This window comes from Lactuca sativa, chromosome 6 (assembly GCF_002870075.4).
Source record: "Lactuca sativa cultivar Salinas chromosome 6, Lsat_Salinas_v11, whole genome shotgun sequence".
Taxonomy (NCBI): domain Eukaryota; kingdom Viridiplantae; phylum Streptophyta; class Magnoliopsida; order Asterales; family Asteraceae; genus Lactuca; species Lactuca sativa.
In genome coordinates, this window is record NC_056628.2 from 96888949 (window position 1) to 96915586 (window position 26638).

A 26638-nucleotide genomic window follows, 5' to 3' on the forward strand; every position below is an offset into this window, starting at 1 on the left:
CCAGGAGACTCTGGTTATAACTACAGACTACGACCGACACTTAATAGTGTCACCCGTTATTTCCCACTAAATCCAACTGAATTTGAATAACCTTGTTTATCAGTCTAATTTTATGTTTACTTGAATAAAAGAGATAAGCCTAATAGAAGAAGAGAAGAGGGTAGCAGAGGCCTACTAATCATGTATGTTATTATAGGCTGTCGAGTATGAGACGGGCGCGTTGGCCCATCATGCATATGTTTGATTTGGACCTTACTAGCAATGCCAATGGGACACTGAGTTCCAATAGCATGTAAAAGCCATTGAGGGTCCCTTAGGCATGTAATTGGGTCATAGGAGGCCCAATAAACATGTGTGAATAAATCGGGCCCAATAAACATGATATTGGGCCACAGAGGCCCAATAGCACATATAGAAGGTATTTGAGCCCAACTTTTGAATCGCTTATGTTTTATCGAGTTTAAGTTCGTATTGTTGGTATTCGTGGTATGTTAAATGTTTATTTGCAATAACGAAACATTTTACCGTTTGATTTATAACAAAGTTTTTATTGTATATGTATATATATTTTTAAAACTATGTGTTATAAACTTGATATTTTAAACCCCAAAAGTTATAAGTCGTTTATTTGGCCCAAAAACATTTAGATTAACCATTATGGCACCTTTTTCTATAAAAATGATAGTTTTGGTCCCTTTTTACGAAAATTTACATTTTTGGTCATTAAATCATTTTTATTGACATTTTCCACCCAAACTTTATTTGAATAGTAATTTCAGTCCAAAACTATTTCATTTTTCATTTCCAGCCGTTATTTGCAAAAACATACATTTTTGGCCCAATTTCTATAAGTTTTACAATTTTGACCCCAAAATCAAAATCTTTGCATATTTAGTCCAAATTTGGTAATAAACTCATTTTTAACCCCTGAAAAAGTTTACTTACATTTTAGACCCATAGTTTGTTAAGTTTTCCAATTCAGCCCCTCTAAATCTCATTTTTTTCGCAACTTTGGGCTCAAAAGCCATTAGGCTAAAATTTATGTTTTTGACCCATTGAAAAGTGTTATTTTCATAAAAATCAGCTTTTATACAAATAAACAACTTATAACCCTCATAAAACCGACAAATTACAATTTATACCCAATCTTTGTTATTTTTGCAAAAATGACACTTGTAAGGTTCTTTTGGTTTGTTTTTTACTTTTTAAACTCAAAGTCCCTTAGATCCATGATGTATGTTGGTTATTATGTTTTTTTCATGATTATTTCACCCTTTTTGTTATAGATCTCAAAATATAAGAAATATATCATATTATCACAAGCAAAAACTAAAGAATTCACATATATCATGCAAACACACATAGATCATCACATAATACTTGTATCCCCCCCCCCCTAAAAAAAACATGTAAAAACCGAAAAACAAGGGGGTATGAACTCACATTAGGTTTGTGGTTTCAGTTTTGAAGAAAGATGGAGAAGATGAGGTTGTTTTTGGCTTGAATGCTTTCTTAGAGGAAGTATTTAAGCTTTAACAGTCCTAGAAGACATGATCACAAAATGAAGCCATATGAAGGAGTGTTCTTTGCTTCAAGATAGAAATTAAAACTTATGTATGACAACAACTTACCAAGGATGGTGATATAAGTGAAAGATTCTCTTGAAGCCCGTCTAAGTTATCGAGATTTTTGAGGAAAGTAAGGAGATGTTCTTGAAGATTTAGAGAGAGTTTGAAGGAAGTTTGAAGGTGGGTGTGTGTGTGTGTGTTGCATTCGGCCGAGAAGAGAAAAAAGAAAGAGAGAGATGAGTTTGCATGGGAACATGAGAGGACTTGGATGTTTGGAGTGTAATGTGCCTAGTTATTCACCAAATAAAAATGAGGTGGCAACTCAAAGTCAACTCTCTTAATCCTCTTTTTTTTGGTTATTAGGCCGAGAACATGGGCTAGAAGGAAAGAGTTGCATAGTGTTGGGCCATTATTTATCTTAATTCTAAGTTATAAGGCCCAACTTGGTATTTTCGGCCCATTGGGCTTTTAGGGGTGTTCACGGCCCAATTTTTTTTATAGAAAATGGATTTATGGTCCATGAAAGCTAATTGAATCAATTATGGCCCAATAAGGCCCATTATGGTAAACCAATTCATTTTGGATCCATTATGGCCCAAAATGTTAAGTTTCATGAAAGTGGGTCCAATTATGGCCCATTTAAGAGTCCTAAGCCCAAAATCTCATCTAGACATCCCGTCGAACAGGGATAGGCAGGAAAATTTACACAGAAGGTACGAATAAATCTTCCTAATAACTCAAGGTACAAGTATCCAGGTAAGTGAATACAGGATAATGTATCTAAGTAACAGTATTCATGTATGGTATTCATGTAAGCGTATTCAGATAAATGTATCTATGTAATCGTATGCATGTATCATGTAATCCTCGGTAAATGTAGTCATGTATCATGTAAGCATATGTAAGTGTACTGGTATAGACTCATGAATGAACTGACTCCTGTGTGATTCCTTGTAATAGGAATGATGTTTGATATCTTCTAACTATCCCTATGATAGTTAGCTGAAAGGTAATTGGTTGTTCAAGTAGGTTTATACACTCTTACTACCCAAGAGTGTTGGAAACTAAATGAAGGGTGAAAACTATAATCTCTAACATATATATGAACATATGCGTATAAGTATAGTTTTGGTTCAAGAATGTAAAAATAATGGTTTTGCAAGATATCTAGGAGTTCTGAACAATAATTAAGAGTGACTTTATGTCATTTTAATAAACATTTCAAAACTAATACTTTTGTTATCAAGGTATTTTAAGATAGAAAACCATTTCATGTGTCACTTTTTGAAATATGTGAAATCTACTGAGTGAAAACACAATTATAAAATACATAAGATTGATTTAATAACATACTGTTTTCTACTTGTATTCCCCCCATTAAAGCATTTAAAATCATTTAAAACATTGATTAAGGGGTATGAACTCACCTGTAGATGGTGATTTGGAGGAACCGGAAGGTGTAGGATTGTTAGGTGTCAAGTGAGGACTTGTACACACACTACGATCCTAATGAACATATAATCACATATATATGCACTCAATTAGTCTTAAATTACTAATTGATAATGTTAAGACATCCTAGAACATAATAAACACTTTATATAAGTGTTTTAAGCCCTAAGGATTTGATCTAAGCTATTGTGGGACAAGGTACTTGGGTTTAGGGTTCCAAAGGACCCTATACTTGAGTTTACTCTCCATATAGCATCACCCATGGAGTTTACGGTTGTAAACTCTTGAGTTTACGGCCGTAAACTCCCAATCTTGGTGGTATTTTGTGTTTTGAATTTCTAAATGATCCCTAGAATTATTCCAATTTGGTGGTTCAATTCTTGGAAGGGTTTAAGGCATAGAAACACCCTTTTGAGGAGTTTACGGCCTTAAGGCCATTTCCTTTAGAGTTTGCGGCCGTAAACTCTTAAGGATGGGTGTTTTTGATGCTTTCAAGCCTCTTGCACATGTGGTATAGGTTCTAGACTTGTATTCCAAGCATATGAAGGCCTTTGACACACTTTGGTGCCCTTTAATCATGTTTACGGCCCAAGAACCATGTCATGGCCGTAAAATCACTTTGGAAGGTGTTTTTGATGGTTTAGTTTCCTTGATTTATGTAGGAGTAATTCCTAGTAATTGTCTAAGGCTTTAGGTGCCTTAAAAGCACCCTTTTGTCTAAGTTTTTGGAGTTCACGGTCCAAGATCCTCTTGGGCCGTGAACTCCCATACATATGTGTTTCTTTGATGTTTTCATGTCCCAAATATACTTATAAACAAGCCTAAGGCAGTAGTATATCGCGGGGGAAAGGCTAGGCATTGTTTCGGGAGTTTACCGCCCAAGAACACCTTGGGGAGTAAACTCCTAAATCTAGTGATTTAGCTATGTAATCTATTTTATGAACACATTTAAAGCTATATAACACTACTAAAGAGGGGTACTCACAATTTGGGATAAAAACCCGAAGATCCGTGATAGAGAAAATGGCTTTTCTCTAGTTAAAAATGCGAATAATGAATGAAATTGGTTCAGAATTCTATTTATAGTCTTGAGATATTTTTGGCAGAAAATATTTTTATTCCCGAAATGATTTCTAATATAATAGAGTGATGGAATAATAGAGTTGCACTAAACCCTAGTGCATCCACTCTCCTGATATCTCCTTAAGTGTAAATCGTAAAAAACTCAAACTTATACCCAAAGTTTGGAATTTTACTGAAACTGTTCTAACTTCTATTGGCTTGATATGGTTTGTTCAGAATGTAAATTTCGGGTTGTCACATCATCCCCCTGTTAAAGGGAATTTCGTCCTGAAATTAGAATTTAGGCAAGGAAGTAGGTACGAAAGATTGAGTCGTTGTGTGAACTTCCTAATCGATTGGTTCTCACGCTCCTAAGTGAAATTGGGTTCTCGGTTGGTATGCCAACGAACCTTCACTAATGGGCGATGGCATTGCTTTGTCCGTTTGACCACTCGGTCGAGGGTCACTATGGCTCTAATACGAAGGCAAGGATCTCGTAAATCTCGATCTCGTCGAGAGAGCTTATGAAAGTCCTAACGGAAAGATATTGTTTCAAGTTCGAGACGCGAAGGGGAAAATGTACGTTACTGAGTTCGCGCAGTAGGTCTAGTTTATGAAATGCAGGACCGATTCTGGTAAGAATCTCGGAGGTCCTAACTATATTGGATTTTAGCTTTCCACGCTTTACGAAGCGTATTAAGTCGTTCCCAGAGTGAGGTTTCCTAAAGAATTTGGTCTCTCACTTGGAATTCCAAAGGTTCTTTCTCTCGCTTACTTCCCAGTCAAGGGCCATCCCTTGCTGGGTCAAAGTCGAAAGGGTTTCTGAAATTTGTGGGAAGTTCCGAATGGACTATGATAGTAGGTCTGTAAGACCTAGAATTTGGCGAATTTTCCGTCGGTGACTACGGTGCCGACAAATTCCCAACGGTTTTGGATAATTTGACAGAGTACTCAAGAATTTCCACAACACTAATAGTGTGTCTCAGGAAATTTGACTCTAAATTCCAAAACTCTTGATTAGAGAACTTTTCGAAAAGTATCTCCGAGGGTAATGTTTCTATGGGTTCTTTCTTACTACGAGGGTAGATAAGTAAGTCATTGCATGGAGAAATGAAGAACTGATCCCAGTAAGAAAGGCGTACTCCACTCATTTAGTTCATGAATACTATGGGGGTATTGGTGCTATCCGAGGGGTATCAATACGGACTCGAAGTGTCTGTATCGAGTTCGGAGGGTAGTCTTTAGGACATCCTTCCCTAACACTTGAACTAGTGATATTCGGATCTCAGGTCCATTTCTGAAAGTAATACTTTCCCTGTGGTTGCTCAATCAGTTCATCTATGCGAGGTAGAGACTACGATTTCTAAAGGAAATCTTAATGAAGTGTCCGGTCGTCGAGGTACATAAGATGCACTTCGTCGACTTCTAGTAATAATAAGACCGGAGCTCTCAAGGGTGAGAAGCCTGGTCTTCTAATTCTATTTTTGAGTAGTTCGTTGTGTTGTCCGGGCTGTTCTTGTATCTTCCGTAGGTGTTTAGACTGAAGGCGATCTGGTTATAAGAGTTATACCGGGTTCTAAGTTTGTTCTTATGCCAACGCAATTACTCGTACTCCTGGACAGTCTCCGTCCTAAGTTCATATTAGAATTCATACGTGATTCAATGATCACAATTTCGTGTATACGAGTCGTATATAATTAAGACTGAAAAGGTAGTCGAATAATTGATTCTTCCTTAATCTCACATCCCATCAAGGGAAAAGAAGTTAAAGTGGAATCATCAATTCTAAACCTGTATAACATTGATTATATATCACTCTCATGTATATATTCTTCAGTGATAGATCAACCGTATGAATCCTGGAATTGAACTTGACGTACTGCACGAGTAATATTGTGGGGATTCCTTCGTAAAGGAAAAGAACTATAAGGTACTCCTTGTATGAGTACTTCGGTGTTCTGATATGACGGCTTCGCTAAAAGACAATTTCTAAGAAAGAGATGTACTTATGAAGCTGGTATTGCGAGGATCGAATTTACTCGAGTCACATGATAAAGTCGGAATCGTATGGAAACTAAAGACATTAGATTTTGAACATAAGGCATTACATACAAAACACAATAGTGCAACCATTAACAGAGTTACTGTACTTAGGATTTACTACAAGACTATTGTTGCGAACAAGGTATACTACAAAAGACAAGTATACGCAGCACTAGCATCCCTAAGCGGACGGGATCCCGCAAAAGATAAGACTCTGGTTGCACTAGTCTTGGGGACGGTTCATAAGTCTGTTACAACGAAACGCCTAAATTACATTAACGTGGGTCCGGAGTAGACTCTCGTGCGGCGGTGGTTGGTAGTAGACTTTCGCCTGTGCCAACAATTTCTGCCCCTGGGTAGTTCCTTTTGTAGTAACCTACTTTGCCACAACCGTAGCAAACCTGGTTCACACTGGTGTTTGGCACTTGAGCGGCCTGAGCTGTTGGTGTCCTGCAGACACGGGCTGTATGCCCCTTCCTGTTGCAGTGTGAGCACTGCTTCTCCCTACAAGGTCCATGGTGGTGAAAACTGCATTTAATGCATTTTGGGAGACTTCCAGCATAAAGTTTGGCTGGTTTAGGGACAATTAGGATGTCCGAAGGGATGGTAGTTGGAGGTGCTGATGTCGTGGCTGTGAAGGTTGTTACTGGTGGTTGTTTCCTGTTTGCCCTTTGAAGCGACTTGTCCTTAGGTTTATTCCAAGACTTCCGTTTGTTACATGGATTGGAATGATTGTTAACAATCCCACTAACACTTGCATTGTTAGCATTCAGGTGGGTCAGAATAGTTGACACGGCAGCCGAGACTGCAGCTTGAAAGGTAGCTGCATCAATCTGAAGAGTTGGTGTTTGGTTGATGGGCTGATCGTTTTTCTTGGGTGACATGATTCTGTTATACCGAAAGAAAATGAATTTGTGAGCGAGAATGGTTGAACCTATACGTAGTTCGATCGCTCATGAAAAGAATAGAAGTATGTTTTCTAAGGTTCGACCTACATCCCTATGATGCAGTCCTAGCATGGAATGGAAGTATGTACACGAAGGTTTGACCTACATCCCTATGATGCAGTCCTAGCAAAGATCGGAACTAAGTTCTTACAATGGTCTCAAGATGTTTGTTGTGCGAGCCGAGGTATCGTTGGTTGGTGAATAACATGATCCAACCATTACCAGAGACTTGGAGATGTCTCCGGAGTTAAATGGCTATAGTCCAATGACTTGACTAGAGCATGTTTCAAATAGACTCTAATGAAAGTATGATAAGAGTATTTGAATAAAGAATGACTCAGAAGTTAGCCGACTGTCAATATCTTTGATATTCATGACGTACAGGTTTGGGAAAATGACCTTGTAAAAGGTCTTACATCATATCAAGAGAAGATAGTTCTTGACAGCATAAAGGGCCTAACTAAAGTACTTATAGTACAAGATAGTTTCATAGAAAATACCACATCAGGCATAGACAGAAAGACGATTCCTTTCTAACAAGGAAAAATAAAGTAAAGTATCTACTACTAGTGACGGTCATCCCTCTGGTGAACTCTCAGTTCAGCCAGTTGGCGTTCCACATCAAGTAGGTGCCTTTCGTACACTCTCTGGCGTACTCGAAGTTCCATGACTTCAGCTCGTGACTCAGCCAGTGCTTGCAGTAGGGTTTCATTATCTCTTTCAGACCTCTCACGAGCATATTCAAGGCGACTGGTGCAAAGCATATGCATTCCTCCATTTGTATCAACTTCTGCGATACGTTGTAGAGCTGTCCTGCCCTGAATTTCGTTTCGGGCAACACTTTGGATCAGAATTGGCATGATTTTGTCTGCTGATCCCCCATTGCTAAGGTCATAGAAGCTTCGGTCACCATTAAATGGCATGGGCTGATCTTGTCCTTGGCTCCATGTTTCCAAACATTCCACCCACTCAGGCGTCGGGCCATGAAAAGCCGGACGAGGGTTAGGAATTGGAAAGGGAGCTGCCTGGGGTAGGTCCTCAACCTCGGGTTTGGAGATGGCATCGTCTAAAAGGTCTTCAGCATGGTGATCATTCAGAGGGATTGGATGATCATTATCTCGTTCTTCTCCAAACCATCCAACAATAACCGCGTTCAGAAGGATCAGGTTGTCGTGGGTATGGAATCCAACCATGTTATCTACGCGAGAATTTGGGGTAAGAAAATAATTATTAGATGAACTATCTAGATAATTATTTAGGAAATCTTCGTTAGTTCCATCGCTATTTGTAAAGTGCATACCAGTTATATGTAATCAACACAGGATAGGCCTTCGAATAAGTGACCTTAACTCCAAATTCACAAGGAATAAGGGTAAAGAAAAAATTTCACCGATTCTAAGTCTATAACATCCTTGTTACATATAACTTTAGCGTATCCACTTAGCAATTATCAATATAGGAATGAAGATTCCATTTTAGTTCTCAAGTATAAAGTACTTATAGTAACACAAAACACCCCTAAGGTATTTTAGACTTAGGTTCTGTTATAATGTTCTCATTGTGGTGATGATGGTAAGTTTTTAGACTTGTCGCCATATCACAACCATTCCTGGGTATGTGCTAATCACTCTTTGGAACAACATAGTTGATCAGGCTATGCCACTCCCAAGACTGACCATACATCCCCGAGCTTGCCGATGATATTCAACAATCATAATACTTTTGTTCTTGTCGTTGTGACACTGATTTTAGTATGAATGCAGGCACGTATACTTTGTTAAATATTTTATTATTTAAAAGTATAAACTCTTAGACAGAGTTTTTTAATCCCAATGTGTTTATAGTTAGTATATCTTTTATGGGTTGATATACTTAATTCACTATAAACAATGCTCTGATACCAATCTGTCACACCCCGAAACCACGAACGGCAGAAACGTTCAGGGGTGGAGGACGTCATGTACAGTATCACAACAGTGTATAATAGCAAACAAGCAACAACATCATCCATTTTATTATAAGTAAAGTTTTAATACATGTGTGTTCTTTCATTGTAATAAGACACCAAAAATATACAATCAAAATAAAAGACGAGACTTGTTTGCTCCGTCTTCTCAAAACCTGGCCACCGTACCTGTCTACTGATGACCTGAGAATACAAGTTATTTTGAAGGAGAGTATCAGCTTTAAAGCTAGTGAACTCATAAGTATTTAAGTGTCATTGACTTGCTTACTAAAAGCTGTTTTAAAAGTCATGTAAACCTTTAAATGAAAATGTTGATGTAAGTATGAAAACCCTAGAAAATCCCTTATTTTCTAGACATGGTTCTTGGGCCGTAAACATGATTAAAGGGCACCAAAGTGTGACAAAGGCCTTCATATGCTTGGAATAAAAGTCTAGAACGTATACCACACGTGCAAGAGGCTTGAAACCATCAAAAACACCCATCCTTAAGAGTTTACGGCTGCAAACTCTAAAGGAAATGGCCTTAAACCCGTAAACTCCTCAAAGGGGTATTTCTATGCCGTAAACCCTTCCAAGAATTGAACCACCAAGTTGGAATAATTCTAGGGATCATTTAGAACTTCAAAATACAAAATACCACCATGCTTGGGAGTTTACGGCCGTAAACTCAAGAGTTTACAACCATAAACTCCATGGGTGATGCTATATGGAGAGTAAACTCAAGTATAGGGTCCTTTGGAACCCTAAACCCAAGTACCTTGTCCCACAATAGCTTAGATGAAATCCTTAGGGCTTAAAACACTTATATAAAGTGTTTATTATGTTCTAGGATGTCATAACATTATCAATTAGTAATTTAAGACTAATTGAGTGATGGAATAATAGAGTTTCCCTAAACCCTAGTGCATCCACTCTCCTGATATCTCCTTAAGTGTAAATCGTAAAAAACTCAAACTTATACCCAAAGTTTGGAATTTTGCTAAAACTGTTCTAACTTCTATTGGCTTGATATGGTTTGTTCAGAATGTAAATTTCAAGTTTTCACAGAAAACACCTCACGTCTTAGAAATTCCCGACCAAACTTTTAGGTGTGGGTTGAAAAATCACCCAAAAATCGTGAACTCATACCTATGTATGAGTTTACTCCCCAAAAACTAGTCATTTGTGTTTACTCCCCATTTTCTAAAAGAGTAAACTCCAAAAAAGTCAACTCCAAACTCTCTCAAGTATCATCCTAGTTTTTGTTCTAGATCCCAAAACCGTAAACACCTTAAAAGTTGTGTAAATGTCCCATAAATGGTTGTTCCTTATGGCTAGAATCTAACCTAGACTAGTGCCATGTTTGAGTCAAGGACTTGAAAACTGCCAAATACCAAACTTAGGAGTTTAAGGTAGTAAACTCATGAGTTTAAGGTAGTAAACTCGTGGAGAAATGGTCCTTAGACCGTAAACTCCATTTAGGAGTGTTTTGATGCCACACAACACTTCCTAAGGCTTAATCATGAAGTAGGAATGCTTGGAATAGCTTAGTAGTCTTCAAAACAACAAATGGTCATAAAGTGTAGAGTTTACGACCGTAAACCCTTGAGTTTGCTGCTGTAAACTCCTTGTGTAATGGTCATGAAAACCATAAACTCAAGAGTTTACGACCATAAACTTAAGGGGTGTTGGTCCTTAGGGAGTAAACTCATTTTAAGAGTGTTCCTTGAACCCCAATCATACTAGCCTTTCCCTACAACACTTAGATGCATTCCTTACCACTTATAACACTTATACAAAGTGTTTTTCATGCCTTAGAGTGTCTTGACTTTGTTTATTAGTTATTTAAAGACTAATTGTTTATATACATATATCCTTATATGTTATTAGGATCTTTGTGCGTGTCTAAGTCTTCGCTTGACACCAAGCACTTATCCGACACTTCCTTCCGATCCACTTGCTACAGGTGAGTTCATACCCCTTAATCAATGTTTTAATTGTTTTTAAATGTATTATGGGGGGGATACAAGTAGAGTTATGTTAGTTATTATATCAATCACATGTGATTGATAAGCAGCATTCAAATGATTGGCTACTCATTAGCCGTTTTACCAAACAGTTTCCATCAAATGTTTTTCTTAAACATTTTATATGTTTAAAACTCCTTATTAAACTGTTCATTTTACTCTGTATGTTAAATTTCAAACTTATTTACAATTGTGATTTAAAACAAATCTTTCTTTATACTAGACTGTTTTATCAAACCCATGCCTTCAAACCGTTTTATGGATTGACATCAAGTCGATCTTTTCTTAGATAATATTTATATTCAAAGGTTTTACAAAACTTATTTTATGCTTTTGTATTATAAATTGCATGCCTATATATGTATAGTTATATAAGAAATGTTGAAAGGACTTAGGAAGGTTATCCACCCTGTTTCCTTTTCCTCGATTTGGATGTGGTCTGGTGGGATATCGGGTATCCGTCTGAAGGCTGTTTAAATATTAGTTATATATCATGTGTACATATATAGTCATAAAGGTCCTTCCAGTTCATCCAATGCCCTTGGGTAGCAAGGGTATACATCCATGTCCATATGTACCAGTTAGATTACTAGTAAACTACCATATGGGTAGTTTAGGAAGATACTAGAACTATTACTAGAACGCGATACCATACAATGAGTCAGTTCATTCATGAGTCAATACTTTCTAGAACATTACAGTACATTACTATACTTGCTAGATAGAGAGAGCATACATTACAGCTAGAACATTCCAGTACATTACTATACTTGCTAGACAGAGAGAGCATACATTACAGCTAGAACATTACAGTATATTACTATACTTGCTAGATAGAGAGAGCATACATTACAACTAGAACATTATAGTACATTAATATACTATTACATAGATATGTTTACATGATCACACTTACATGAGTACATCTACATCATCACTTACATGATCACACTTACATATACATAGAACAGACGTCACTAGGTGCTATAGCATGGAACCAGTTCAGGATCTAACTATACCGATGAATCACAACGCAATTGTGATTGTTATATCGAGTATACATGATCATAGTAATGTGGATGCTCACGGCTTGCACACATGTAGGGGTCGTGGGTAGGTCCCAAAATCCCTTTGACAGGGGATCGTATAGCCTGGGATCTAGCCATCACATTATACCTTATCCCTCAAATAAGGCAATTGAGTACTGATGTAGTTATTTATAACAAATGCTACAGTACTTAGAAGAATTACTCTAGACTTTAGGTAATTAGTACGGTGGTAGTTCGACACTACACCATAGTACAATTTCATTTTCCCATTGCATTCACTTCGTGAATTTTCACATGATGCATGGTAATGTAGAAACTATATTTTTGGTTAATGATAGTCAGATTTGGGAAAATACACTCTCTTACAAGAGCCATACACACCGACACTAGATGCCTTGGTAGAAGAATACGATTAGTAGGAAACATAGGGCTTCCTAGGATCATACAAAACATTTTTATACTTACAATTCATATACATTTTCATACTTACAATTCATATACATTTTTATACTTACAGTTCATATACATTCTCAATACTTACAATTCATATACATACAAATACTTACTTACAAATTAAGACACTAAAATACTTATGATCTCACCAGCTTCAAAGCTGATAATCGCTTTCAAAATTACTTGTATACTCAGGTCATCAATAGACAGGTACCGATGCAAGGTTTAGAGAAGATGGAGCTTGTTCAAGACTCATCTTTCATTTTGATTTATGCTTTAGTGTCTATTATAATTTGACAGAACACACTTGTATAATAATTATATTATTAATTCAATGGATGATGTTGTTGCTTGTTTACTACTTTTCATTGTTGTGATACTGTACATGACGTCCTCCGCCCCAGAACGTTTCCGCCATTCTTGGTTTTGAGGTGTGACAATGCACGGCCACTAGTAACGCAATCACAAATCCTAGTACATCTTGGTGGCCCCCAGGTAGATAGAGAAGCGAGACTTATGAGCCTCCTCTAAAATAGTCTGTCTGACACCACCAGACATCGGAACCCAGACCCGACCGCAACGGGTCAATAATCCCCGGCTATCCTGCACAAACCGGGTGTTCTCACCCCTAATCCTCTCCAGCTTCCAATTCTCCTACCACATACCCTCGGTCTGAGCTTCCCTGATGAGGACCGCTCCTAGTCTCATCATGGATGCATCACAAAACACAAAAAAAATCCTCAACTCACTCTGGGAGAGTCAAAACTGGAGCCTCGCAAAGTCGCTGCCGGAGGGTCTCAATCGTCCTCTGCTGCTCGAGGCCCCATCGGAAATCCACCCCTTTCCTCCTCAAACGAGTGAGGGGTACTGCAATCTTGGAGAAATCCTGTATGAATCTTTGGTGGTACCCAACCAATCCCAAGAAACTCCTGATATCCGAGAGAGATTTCGGAAACTCCCACTACATAACCGCCTCGATTTTGGCCGGATCGACCAAAATCCCCTCCTGGTTAACGAGGTGTCCAAGGAACTGTACCTCTTGTTACCAAAACTCGCACTTCGAGAACTTGGCATACAACCGCTCGTGCCTCAAAACTCCCAATAACTCCCGTAGATGCTCTTCGTGCTACTCTCGGGTCTTGGAGTACACCAAGATATCGTCTATGAATATAAGGAATGAAAGATCGAGCATCAGTTTACAGACCTGATTCATCAGGTCCATAAATATTGATGGCGCGTTGGTGATCCCAAACGGTATAACCATGAACTCGTCATGTCCGTAACGAGTCCGAAATGAGGTCTTCTCCACGTCCTCCTCTCTAACCCTGACCAATGGTACCCGGACCATAGGTCTATCTTGGAGAACCAATTTTCTACCTACAATTGATCGAAAAGATCATATATCCTCGGGAATGGATAACGGTTCTTCACTGTCAACTTGTTCAACTCCCGGTAGTCAATGCACATCCGCTGAGAACCATCCTTCTTCCTGACAAATAGAATCAGTGCTCCCCGTAGAGAGCTGTTCGGACGAATGAATTGCTTGCCTAGCAGTTCCTAAAGCTGTGATGACAACTCCTGCATCTTTGGTGGTGCCAAATGGTACGACGCCTTGGCGATAGGGGCCATACCTGGCACAAGGTCGATCCTAAACTCGACCTGTCTCTGCGGAGGCACTCCAGGCAACTCCTCTAGGACAAACTCCCTGACCACTAGAACCTCTTATACTGAAGCTTGGTCGCTAACCCTCGTATCCACCACAAACGCTAGATAACCCACACAATCGTGCTGAATGTACTATTGAGCCCTGGCAGCCAAACAAAACCCTGATCCCAATCTGGTGCCCTCACTGTAGACAATCAGTTCTCCCCCACTTGGGGTTCAAACTACCACTTGCTGACCCTCGCAGTCAATCATGGCACCGAAGTGACTGAGCCAATCCATACTCACGATCACACACACATCCCCCATAGGAATGGGAATGATGTCTATCGGAAAAGATAACCCGAAGATCTCCAACGTGCAACCCCGATAGACTAAAGAAGCTAAAACCCCGTGTTCATTGGCGATAGAGACTCGCAACGGACACACTAGCTCTCCTACTGGCAACCTAAACTTCCTACTGAATGATTGAGAAACAAACAACTGACTCACCCCCGAGTTAAATTATACGAAAGTAGGTAATGAGTTCACTAAAAACGTGCCTAATCACAGGTACAACCATATATGCATAAAACATATATAAGCAGTAAGAAAAGGGATAGAAACATACCAACAACCACATCACGTGCTGCCATGGCCTCCTCTTTCATAAGCTCGAACGTATGTCCCTGAGCCCTCGGGGGCGCTGATCTACCCTGACTCCCGTCAGTAATCCTCAGTGTAGTCGGCGTTGGAGCCTGCACCAGCTTGGCGGCTGGAAGGGGACATTGGGCCTTCAGATGGCCCACCTGCTCACAATGGTAACAAAGTCTGACTCCGGGAGCTGGAGTCTGCTGCCCGCAATCCCTGCCAAGGTGGCCCTGCTTGCTATATTTGTGGCACCCGCTCCCCGAGCGGCAAACCCCAAATGAGCCTTCCCGCACTTCCCACAAGTGCGGTCCCTCTGACCTCCATACCTAGTATCAGCGGTCTTGGACAGATTCGGTGCCGGCTGTGCCTGGGTCGAGGCCTGCCTCTGCTCCCGCAGCTGTAACTCAATCTCCAGCTCAAGTCGCCTAGCGGCCTCCTATAACTCCAGCAGTGTATTACATTGTTGGGTAGCAACAAACAGCTAGATATCAGTCTTTAGCATGCTTAGATAACGTGTCATCTGAGCCTGCTCAGAAGAAAACTCCGGGAAAAATATCTCCCTCTCAGTAAACATGCGGGTGATCCTCGTTACCAAAATTGTACCCTGTCCCAGATCCAAGAACTCCTATGACAGCCACTCGCGGTCGACCCGTGGAATATAGAGAGCGCAGAACAACTCTCTGAACTGCTCCCAAGGAACTACAACTCTCTAATCATCTGTGTATGCGACAACCCGAAATTTCTATTCTGTACAAACATGTCAGGTTAATAGAAGTCAGAGCAGTTGTTGTTAATTTTCAGACTTTTTAGAATAAGTTTGAGTATTTCAGGATTTACACTTTAGGAGATATTAGGAGAGAGGATGCCCTAGAGTATTTTGTGCATCTAATAAGTTTCAAAACTCCAGGAGTTTGATGTTTAAGGCTCAAATGATATTTTTGGACCAAAAACTCAACGGACTATATAAAGGGCACTTAGCCATTTTTAGTCCATTTCTTCAATTTCAACTAGAGAAAAGCCCGAATTCTCTCTGAATGATCTTCAATCTTTTGCCCCAAATTGTAAGTACTTCTACCCTAGAGTGTTTTAAAGCTTACTACATGTTTAGATATCATAGAAATCACTCAATAATCACAAGAAAAAGGAGCTTACGGTCCAAGATCTTCTTGATCCGTAAACTCTATTTTGGGTGCCAAAGTCCCCCAACTCTTCCCTTATGCTTAGAAACTAGTATGGAAACATTCCTTGATGGTTTTAGCACATGAAAAGCACCGTAAAACCCCATTTATATGTGTTTACGGTTTGGGAATATCCTTAAACCATAAACACTCCAAAGTGTGTATAAATGACCCACATTCCTTCCTTATGCCTTGAATCAAACCTAGACTTTTACCTTAATGTGTTAAGGACTTGAAAACATGAAAATACTATCTTCCATGGGTGTTTACGATCGTAAACCCAATAGGAAATGGTCTTTGGACAGTAAACTCAAATTAGGAGTGAATTGGTGCCCTAACTTCTTCCATATGCTTATACTTCAAGTAGAAAAGCTTCTAGGGACTCTTAAGGCTTCAAACAAACAAATGGTCATAATTTTATGGGCTTAGGGCAGTAAACTCAAGGGTTTATGACCGTAAACTCTTTTGTTAGTGACCACAAAACCGTAAACTCTCTAATGGAGTTTTCCTAGAACCCCAAGCACACTAGCCTTTCCCTACAACACTTAGAAGCAATCCTTAGGACTTATAACACTTGTATGAGGTGTTTAGCATGTCCTAGTATGTCTTAACTTTGTTTATTAGTTGTTTAAGTACTAATTGGATACATATATGTGATATTATATGTTAACTAGGATCATAGAGTGTGTTCAAGTCTTCACTTGACACCTAGCAATCCTACATCTTCAGTTCATCCAAACCACCAACTACAGGTGAGTTCATACCCCTTAATCAATGTTTTAAATGTTTTTAATTGCGTTTATGGGGGGGGATACAAGTTGAATCATGATATTTATTATATCAATCACATATGATTAATAACTAACATGCAAATGGATTTACTATACGTTAGTTGTTTTACCCAACTGATTTCTTCAAATGTTTCATTAAACGTTTTATATGTTTAAAACTCTTTATCAAACTGCTTTATACACTATATGTTGTCTTTTCAAACTCTGTTACAATTGCATTTCAAACAAAGGTTTTCTTTATACTTAAATTGTTTATTCAAACAAGATACTTTCAAACCGGTTTATAAATTGACATCAAGTCGATATTTTCTTAGATATTAATCTTATTCAAAGGTTTTACAAAACTCGTTTTATGATTTTATGTTATCAAATGCATGCGCATATATGTATAGATATTTAAGTAATGTTTAAAGGACATAGGAAGGCTAACTCGCTTTATTTCATATTCCCCGTTGGGATGTCGTCTGGTAGGGTATCGAGTATTCGTCCGAATGTCGTTTAACTATCAGTTATATATCATGTATACATATATAGACCTAAAAGTACCCTTAGTTAGTTCAGTACCTTTGGCTAACAAAGGTATACCTTCATTATACTTGTACTTTACTAGTAACTATTATAGGTATAGTTAGGAGATACTACTTACCATTCCAAGTATAAGGAATACACCAAAGTCAGTTCATTCATGAGTCTATACTAAATGATATATGAAGGGATACTGTTACTTGAATATACTTACATGGATACACCTACTTGAGTACACTTACATGGATACACTTACTTGGATACCATTACATAGATACTTTGTTAAAAGCATGCCTCTATATGTATAGTTATATAAGTAATGTTTAAATGACTTAGGAAGGCTAACCCCCTTTATTTCCTTTTCCTCGTTTGGATGTGGTCTGGTAGGGTGTCGGGTATCCGTCCGAAGGTCGTCTAAATATTAGTTATATATCATGTGTACATACACGGATATAATAGTTCTAGTCAGTCAGTTCAGTACCTTTGGGTAGAAAAGGTATATGTTCATATATCCCTTGTAAGCTATTATAGGTATAGTTTGGGCTTATATATGATTTGCTAATAAATATGGATTTCAACCTAGCAATTCGATGTGGAAGTCACCTTTAGTTCCAAATGTAGAATAGGGACTACCAATCATATTATTACTTACTTACAATGGGTCTCGTGAGAAGACTACTTACTTACTAGATAGGACTAACCATTCCGGCACCCAACTGTTAGCAACAGAGGTAATGAACCATTCCTACATCGTGCTGTTAGCTACAGAGGAAAATGAACATCTATGGACGTCCAAGGTTATTACTATTTCGGCAGTCGTGATGTCAGGTTGATCCTAATACAAAAGGATAAACACTTACATGGCTATATTTTTCCTATTACTTTTATTTTGTGATACATTCACATAAACGATGATGTGCACTATATATATATATATATATATATATATATATATATATATATATATATATATATATATATATATATATATATATATATATATATATATATATTGTTAATAGTAGTCATACAAGGGAAAAACCATCTGTGTTACTTTCAAAACAGTTAGGTCTTGGTAGAAGATTTCATCTATAATAATAGGAATCATAGGGATTTCTAGGGTTTTTCAAACGCTTTCCATTACTTACAAACATTTCCACACTTGTACGAACTTTCTTTCAAAACAATGTCAAGACTTTCATTACAAGTTTTACAAATCAAAGACACATTAATACTTATGAATTCACCAGCTTTTTGGCTGATATTTGCTTTCAAAATAACTTATATTCTCAGGCCACAAATACACAGGTACGACGACCAGGTTTTGTGAAGACAGAGCAGTTCAGACTCGTCTTTTATTTTGATTGTTCATTTTGTTGTCTTATACTATGAAAGAACACACTTGTAACTAAAATTATACTATTAATGCAATGGATGATGTTGTTGCTTGTTTACTACTTTGCATTGTTGTGATACATTAGATGACGTCCTCCGCCCAGAACGTTTCCGCCGTTCCAGTTTTGGGGTGTGACAGATTTGTATCAGAGCATTGTTTATAGTGAATTAAGTATATCAACCCATAAAAGATATACTAACTATAAATACACTGGGATTAAAACACTCTGTCTAAGAGTTTATACTTTTAAATAATAAATTATTTAACATTGTATACGTGCCTGCATTCATACTAAAATCTGTGTTACAATGACAAGAACAAAAGTATTACGATTGTTGAATATCACAAGTAAGCCTGGGGATGTATGGTCAGTCTTGGGAGTGGCATAGCCTGATCAACTATGCTGGTCGGAGGAGTGATTAGCATATGCCCAAGAATGGTTGTGATATGGCAACAAGTCTAAAAACTTACCAACATTACCACAATGAGAACATTATAACATAACCTAAGTCTAAAAATACCATAGGGGTGTTTTGTGTTACCATATTTACTTACTTGAGAGCTAAAAAGGATCTTCATTACTAAGTTGATAGTTTCTAAGTGGATACACTAAGGCTATATGTAACTAGGATGCTATAGACTTAGAATCGGTGAAATTTTTGCTTTACCCCTATTCCCTGTGAATTTGGAGTTAAGGTCACTTATTCGAAGGCCTATCCTGCGTTGATTACATATAACTGGTATGCACTTTACGAATAGCGATGTAACTAATGAAGATTTTATAATAATTATCTAGATAGTTCGTCTAATAATTATTTCCTTACCCCAATTCTCGTGTAGATAGCATGGCTGGACTCCATCCCCGCGGCAACCCGTACCTTCCGAACGAAGTCATTGCTGGTTGGTTTGGAGAAGAACCAGAGAATGATCATCCGATCCCTTTGCATGATCACCAGGTTGAAGACCTAGCGAATGATGATAACTCCGAACCCAAGGTTGAGAACCTACCCCAGGCAGCTCTCTTTCCAAATCCTAAACCTCGTCCGACTTTTCATGGCCCGACGCCTCCGTGGGTAGAATGCTTGGAAACATGGAGCCAAAGACAAGATCAGCCCATGCCATTTAATGGTGACGGAAGCTTTTATGACTTGAGCAATGGGGGCTCAGCAGACAGAATCTTGCCAATCCTAGTCCATAGAGTGGCCCAAAATGAGATTCAAGGCAGGACAGCCCTACATCAAATCACAGAAGTTGTCACCAATGCAAGAATCCATACCCTTCGCACTATTCGTCTGGAAGATGCTCGGGAGAGATCTGAAAGAGACCATGAAACCCTGCTTCAAGCACTAGCTAAATCACGAGCCTAAGTCATAGAACTCCGAGTATGCCAGAGGGTGTACGAAAGACACCTACTTGATATGGAACGTCAACTGGATGAGCTAAGAGTTCACCAGAGGGATGATCATCACCAGTAGGAGATACTTTACTTTCTTTCTTGTTTTAAAAAACCATGTTCCTGTCTATGCCCTATGTGGCATTTTCTATGAAACTGCCTTGTACTGTAGGTACTTTTAGTTAAGCCTTTATGCGGCCAAAACTTTTGCTACTTCGGATATGATGTAAGACCTTTTAGAAGGTCAAATTTTCCTGAACTTAGTACATCTTAAACATCGATGATGTTGACAATCGGCTAACTTCCGTGTCACTCTTTGTTCAAATACTCTCATCATACTTTCATTGGAGTCTATCTGAAACATGCTTTAGTCAAGTCATTGGACTATAGTGGTTTAACTTCGGATACATTTCCAAGTCTCTTTTAGTGGTTGGATTATGTTATTCACCAACTAATGATACCTCGGCTTGAAGGACAAACGTCTTGAGACTAGTCTACGAACTTACTTATACTCCTTACTAGGACTGCATCATAGGGATGTAGGTCAAACCTTCGTGAACAGGCTTCCATTCCGTACTAGGACTGCATCATAGGGATGTAGGTCAAACCTTCGTGAACAGGCTTCCATTCCGTACTAGGACTGCATCATAGGGATGTAGGTCAAACCTTCAAGAACATAATCTTACTCTTTCATTGAACGATCGACGTACATCCAGGGTCAATAGTAGCCTTTACTAGGAAATCTTAGTTCCTCAAAAAGATTCGTAAGAAGATTATTGTCATGACTTTCCTCGCTTATACATTCCCGAGTTATATATAACGAAGACCTGGTAGACAATAGAATGTGAGATTTCTAACATAGTTTCTTTTCCTCGTTGGGATGTGGGACTAGAGTAGAATCACACATTTTATTATCCGCCCCGCCTTGATTATATCATAACGTGTATGAGCTAAGTTTTCATGTATAATAACTCCTCTCTTGGCCTGAATCAAAATATTACAAGAAACGTCCGGACAGTTTAACGACTACTCAACAACATAATGAAAAGACCAAGCTTCTCACCTTTGGGAGCTCTGGTCTTATTCTTCAAGAAGACAGAATCCAGAGTGTGTGATCATACCAGCACTAATGCACCGGATCCCATCAGAACTCCGCAGTTAAGTATGCACGGGCGAGAGTAGTACTAGTATGGGTGACATTTGGGAAGTCCTCGTGGCGCAGACCTCAATAGGACTTCCATTAGAAATCATCACTCTCTGCCTCACATAGATGAATCAGTTGATTAACCACAAGGAACGATGTACCTTTCCAAAATGGACCTAAGATCCGAATATCACCAGTTGTGAGTGTTAGTGAAGGATGTTCTGAGGACAATCTTCCAAACACGATACGGACACTACGAGCCCGTAATGATACCCCTCAGATAGGACCAATACGCCCGTAGTATTCATGAACTTCATAAATAGGTAAGAAGGAAATCATAAAGAGCATCTACAATGAACCCTGGAAACATTGCGATCAGAGAAGCTTTACGCGAAGTTCTCTAAATACGAGTTTTAGATTTGAAGAGTCGAATTCCCGAAGCACACTATTAGTGATGTGGAAATTTTGAGGACCCTTCCAATAATCAAAACCGTTGAGAATTTGTCAACACCGAAGATACCGACGAGATTTCGCCAAATTCTAGGTCTCGTTGATCTATCGTCATAAGTTCATTCAGAACTCCTCGCGAAATTACGGAACCCCTTACGACTTTGACTCAGAAGGGAGTGGCCCTTGACTGAGAAGAGAAGCAAGAGGGAGAAACGTTGGAATCCCAAGTGAGACAAAATCCTTTTTGAAGCCTCACTCTGGGAAGACTTGATACGCTTCGGAAAGTGTGGTAAGCCAAATCCAGAATAGTTAGGACCTCCGAGATTCTTGCCAAAATCGGTCCTGTAACTCACAAACCCAACCTACACCATGGACTCAGTAACGCACATTTTACCCTTCACGTCTCAAACTTGAAAACGTACCTTTCCGTCAGGATTCTCGTAATCCCATTTGTCGAGATCGAGATCATTGAGAGCCTCGCCTTCGTGGAAGAACCGTAGTGACCATGGACATAGAGATCATGCGAAAAAATCAGAACCGAGCCATTTGTGAAGGATCGTTTGAATACTAACCAAGGATCCGAATTCACTTGGAAGCTCGGGAAGAAAATCGATTTGGAAGTATCCCCACTACTTGTCTCGATTTTTCATACCTACTCCATTACCTAAATCCTAATTTCAGGACAAAATTCCTTCTAACGGGGGGATGATGTGACAACTCGAAATTTCTATTTTGTACAAACATGTCGGGTCAATAGAAGTCAGAGCAGTTGCTGTTAATTTTCAGACTTTTTAGAATAACTTTGAGTATTTCAGGATTTACACTTTAGGGGATATCAGGAGAGAGGATGCCCTAGAGTATTTTGTGCATCTAATAAGTATCAAAACTCCAAGAGTTTGAAGTTTACGGCTCAAATGATATTTTTGGACCAAAAACTCGACAGACTATATAAAGGGCACTTAGCCATTTTTAGTCCATTTCTTCAATTTCAACTAGAGAAAAGCCCGAATTCTCTCCCAAGGATCTTCAATCTTTTGCCCCAAATTGTTAGTACTTCTACCCTAGAGTGTTTTAAAGCTTACTACATGTTTAGATATCACAGAAATCACTCAAGAATCACAAGAAAAAGGAGCTTACGGTCCAAGATCTTCTTGGACCGTAAACTCTATTTTGGGTGCCAAAGTCCCCCCAACTCTTCCCTGATGCTTAGAAACTAGTATGGAAACATTCCTTGAAGGTTTTAGGATATGAAAGGCACCATAAAACCCCATTTATATGTGTTTACGGTTTGGGAATCTCCCAAAACCGTAAACACCCCAAAGTGTGTATAAATGACCCACATTCCTTCCTTATGCCTTGAATCAAGCCTAGACTTTTACCTTAATGTGTTAAGGACTTGAAAACATCAAAATACTATCTTCCATGAGGGTTTACGACCGTAAACCCAATAGGAAATGGTTTTTGGACCGTAAACTCCAATTAGGAGTGAATTGGTGCCCTAACTTCTTCCATAGGCTTATACTTCAAGTAGAAAAGTTTCTAGGGACTCTTAAGGCTTCAGACAAACAAATGGTCATAATTGTATGAGCTTAGGGCCGTAAACTCAAGGGTTTATGTTAGCGTGCAAAGTCATGCTTGGATGTATTGTTTAGGCTTTCCTCTTTGTATGTGTAAATGGGTTGAGTCTTTTCCTATAAATAGCAAGTGAGTGACTCCTATTATAAAAAAAGAGAATGTAAGAGTCCATTTTGGAGTGTTAGACTAGAGAGAGAAATTGTATACAAACCCATTTGTATAATCTTTCTAGATCTAATAAGAGCTTACAAAGATTTATTTACTCCATGTGTTCTTGAATTTGTATCATGAATCACTAGATCTTTCTAATTCCGCACAAGCCATCAAAATGAACACCACATCAATTGGTATCAGAGCGGGTGTTCTTGATTTCATCAAGAATTGATCCTTGATGGTGATTTTTGATTTGGTGATTCTTCATGTTCTTATTGATCTTCGTGATTATAGTGTTTTTGTGTTCTAGAAGTCGAATTTTTCTTTGATTTGATCCATAATTCGACTTTCTCTCTCTAGAATACTTGTTTGTATCACTTTCTCTTTCTAGAAAACCCATTCAAAATCACTTTCTCTCACTAGAAAATTTCAAGTTCTTGTAATCATGGAGAAATGGATGATTCGTAGTGAAGATGTTCAATATGAATGCTCATTTGAATATCTTCTTAAGAGCTTAACTGTTGGATTGATAAGTGAAAATGATATTGTTGTAAATGGTGAAAAGAATGAAGTTGGAGAATTAATTAGTTGTCCAATTTTTCGAACCAAACATTTGTTTAATTGATTGATTACAACATATCAAAAGAGACGAAGAAATAGAAGAGATGGAGAAGTCATAAAAGGAATTTCTCGTGTTGAATGCAAATATGGAAGAAATAAACTTGAATATTATGCAGATTGTCGTGAAGCTCGGGATGGTGTTCTTGATGATGATGATGTTCAAGAAAAAGAGTTCAAGTTGATTTTCTAGATGAAATTTTTTTTTGCTCGATTGGAGTTCAAACCGATGATATTTTGTGTTCTTGTGATTCGTTTGAAGGAATGATTCCTTATCGGAAGCCGGTGGTTCAAGAAATTCACAAATATCAAACTCCAAAAGATTTGATTCAAACTCAAAATGTTCATGTTGTTGAAAGTGGGTTTGTTCATGAAGTCAAATCTTCAAGATGCAAAAAGATGAGAAAGAAAAAGAAGAAGAAGATGAATCGGAAGAACAAGCGGGTTTACTCACAAAAATAGTCAAATGTTGTGAAGCCGAAATCCGTGAAACAAATTTGGGTTCCAAAGCAACAATCTCCAAGTATTGAATTGAATTTGAAGTCAAAACCCAAAAGTGTTGGTGGTTCTTTTGAAGATGTTCTTGGATCATTGAAGAACACGAAGAACGAGTTGTACATCTCGCATGGTGGGATTTGGAGATTTTCTCATTCCGACAAAAGAACCAAGATCTTCCAAATTTGATTCGTTCGTTGAAAACGGAAATCGATTCGTCAAAAAGGTATCACAAATTCTCAAATGGATTCCAAAACATCCATGATTCCGATTCGTATTTTGCGTTTTTCATTTTTGATCAATTTGCCTCATTGGATCAAATCCGTTTCAACCTCATTGATTGATCCAATTATTTTTTGTTTAGATCAAATCATAAAAATCAAAATCAAATATTATTCTTTCATTGTTCATCCACATTTGTTTTTGAAGCCCACGATAAATCAATTAACTTTTTCATTTGATCCAACACATTGAGCCCAAACTGTTTGATACTGTTCATATATTGAGTCTACTTGATTTCCATTTGTTTTATAGCCCATTATCTAAATGAATCGGTCCATTTGTTCTTAAAGTCAAAATTGATCGTACCTTTGCATACAGTCTTCATCGATTCTTCATCTGAACATCAAAATGAGTAAATCGAAACTCAAAATTGATGATCAGAGTAGATTTCATCAGATATCTTGTATAATTTGGAATCTAAACTTGGAATTAAAATTGATTGTCGATTGGGAAGACTTAGGTTGTGAAAACCGTAAGTTGGAATCGACTCGGAATTAATCACGAAGTTTGATTGATTTGATTTAAAATTGAGAATTGGTGTTGAGTTTCGTGTGTTTGAAGACTATCAATTGATTGTTTTGATTTCATTTTTGATTGAGGTTTGCGAATCAAGGGTCTGATAATAGTGAATGGAAATCGAAATCGATTGGAAACTGATAGGAGTCGCTGTTCATTCGATTTTGATTGAAATCAAATGCCTGTTACTGAGAATCAAAATTGATAGTCAATTTGTCTAAATCTGTTTTTATGGTTCTCTTTGGGTTCGCATTTTGATAATCGATTTGGGTTATTTGAAATCGAATGTCTATGGATTGTGTTCATTGTTTCGAAGGGAAAGAAGTGTGGTTGGAAACGAGATGAGATAATTGACGTCCTTGTTGTTGAAAAGCGAAGTCTGGAAATTGGATGGTTATTGGTCGAAGAAATTGAAAAAACTGGAGTCGATAGATGGGTTTATTGATTCGCAAGCTTGGAGTGGAAGAACTGGAGTGTGTTAGAATTCTTTTTGGATTAGTTCACAGTCAAACAAGATTTGCATCTTGATTTTTTGGTTCGCATATTAAGATGGAAGAACTGGGTTTGCATTTGTGTAAATCAAAATCTGATTCGCATTGGTTCAAAATCAGATTCGCATTTGTGTGAATTAGTGTTCGCATATGCAATCAAATCGTATTCGCATCTGGATTTCAAACAAAGATTCGCACATAACGTTGTAATATTGTTCGAAATTGGGATGTTTATTCACATTTTGTTTTGATTTGAAGATGTTCGCATTTGTTTAGAAGGATATACGATGCGAAACTTTTATAAGAAAAGATGCAAAAATTGTGCGACTAAAACATGCGAAGGAATAAATGGAATATGCGAAGAATTTGACTGTGAAATATTCGTGAATTGGGGAAGACAACATAAATTTTCGAAAATAGTCCCTGGAGTTTCGCATTTTTGGAAATAAATACCCAACTTCGCAAATGGCAATAAAAGCTGAGAAATTATAGAATTTTCAGTTTTGGTCCCTACAGTTTGTGCGAATTTACGCTTTATGCCCGGTTTCGCAAATTGGCTAGATTTTCGCATATTTGACTGTTTTTGGCACAACGGGTCCCTGTAAGTTTCAGAAAGTGACAATTTCTACCCAGATTTTGAAAAATCTTGCAACTTTCACTGAAAAAGTCAAAATTTTTCATAAATTGGAATTTTTTGTGGCATTTTTGTGATTGTTTTTCCGTGCAAGATTTTTGGTTATTAATTTTTGGTACACATCAATGGGGAGTATCGTGAAGACTATTCCTCGGGCGC

General features: G+C 38.1%; 1 pseudogene; it reads left to right on the plus strand.

The window, feature by feature from the left end:
• The first annotated feature begins 21228 nt into the window (after window positions 1–21228).
• LOC111879746 (5S ribosomal RNA) lies at window positions 21229–21346 on the plus strand (annotated as a pseudogene).
• The last annotated feature ends 5292 nt before the right edge of the window (window positions 21347–26638 follow it).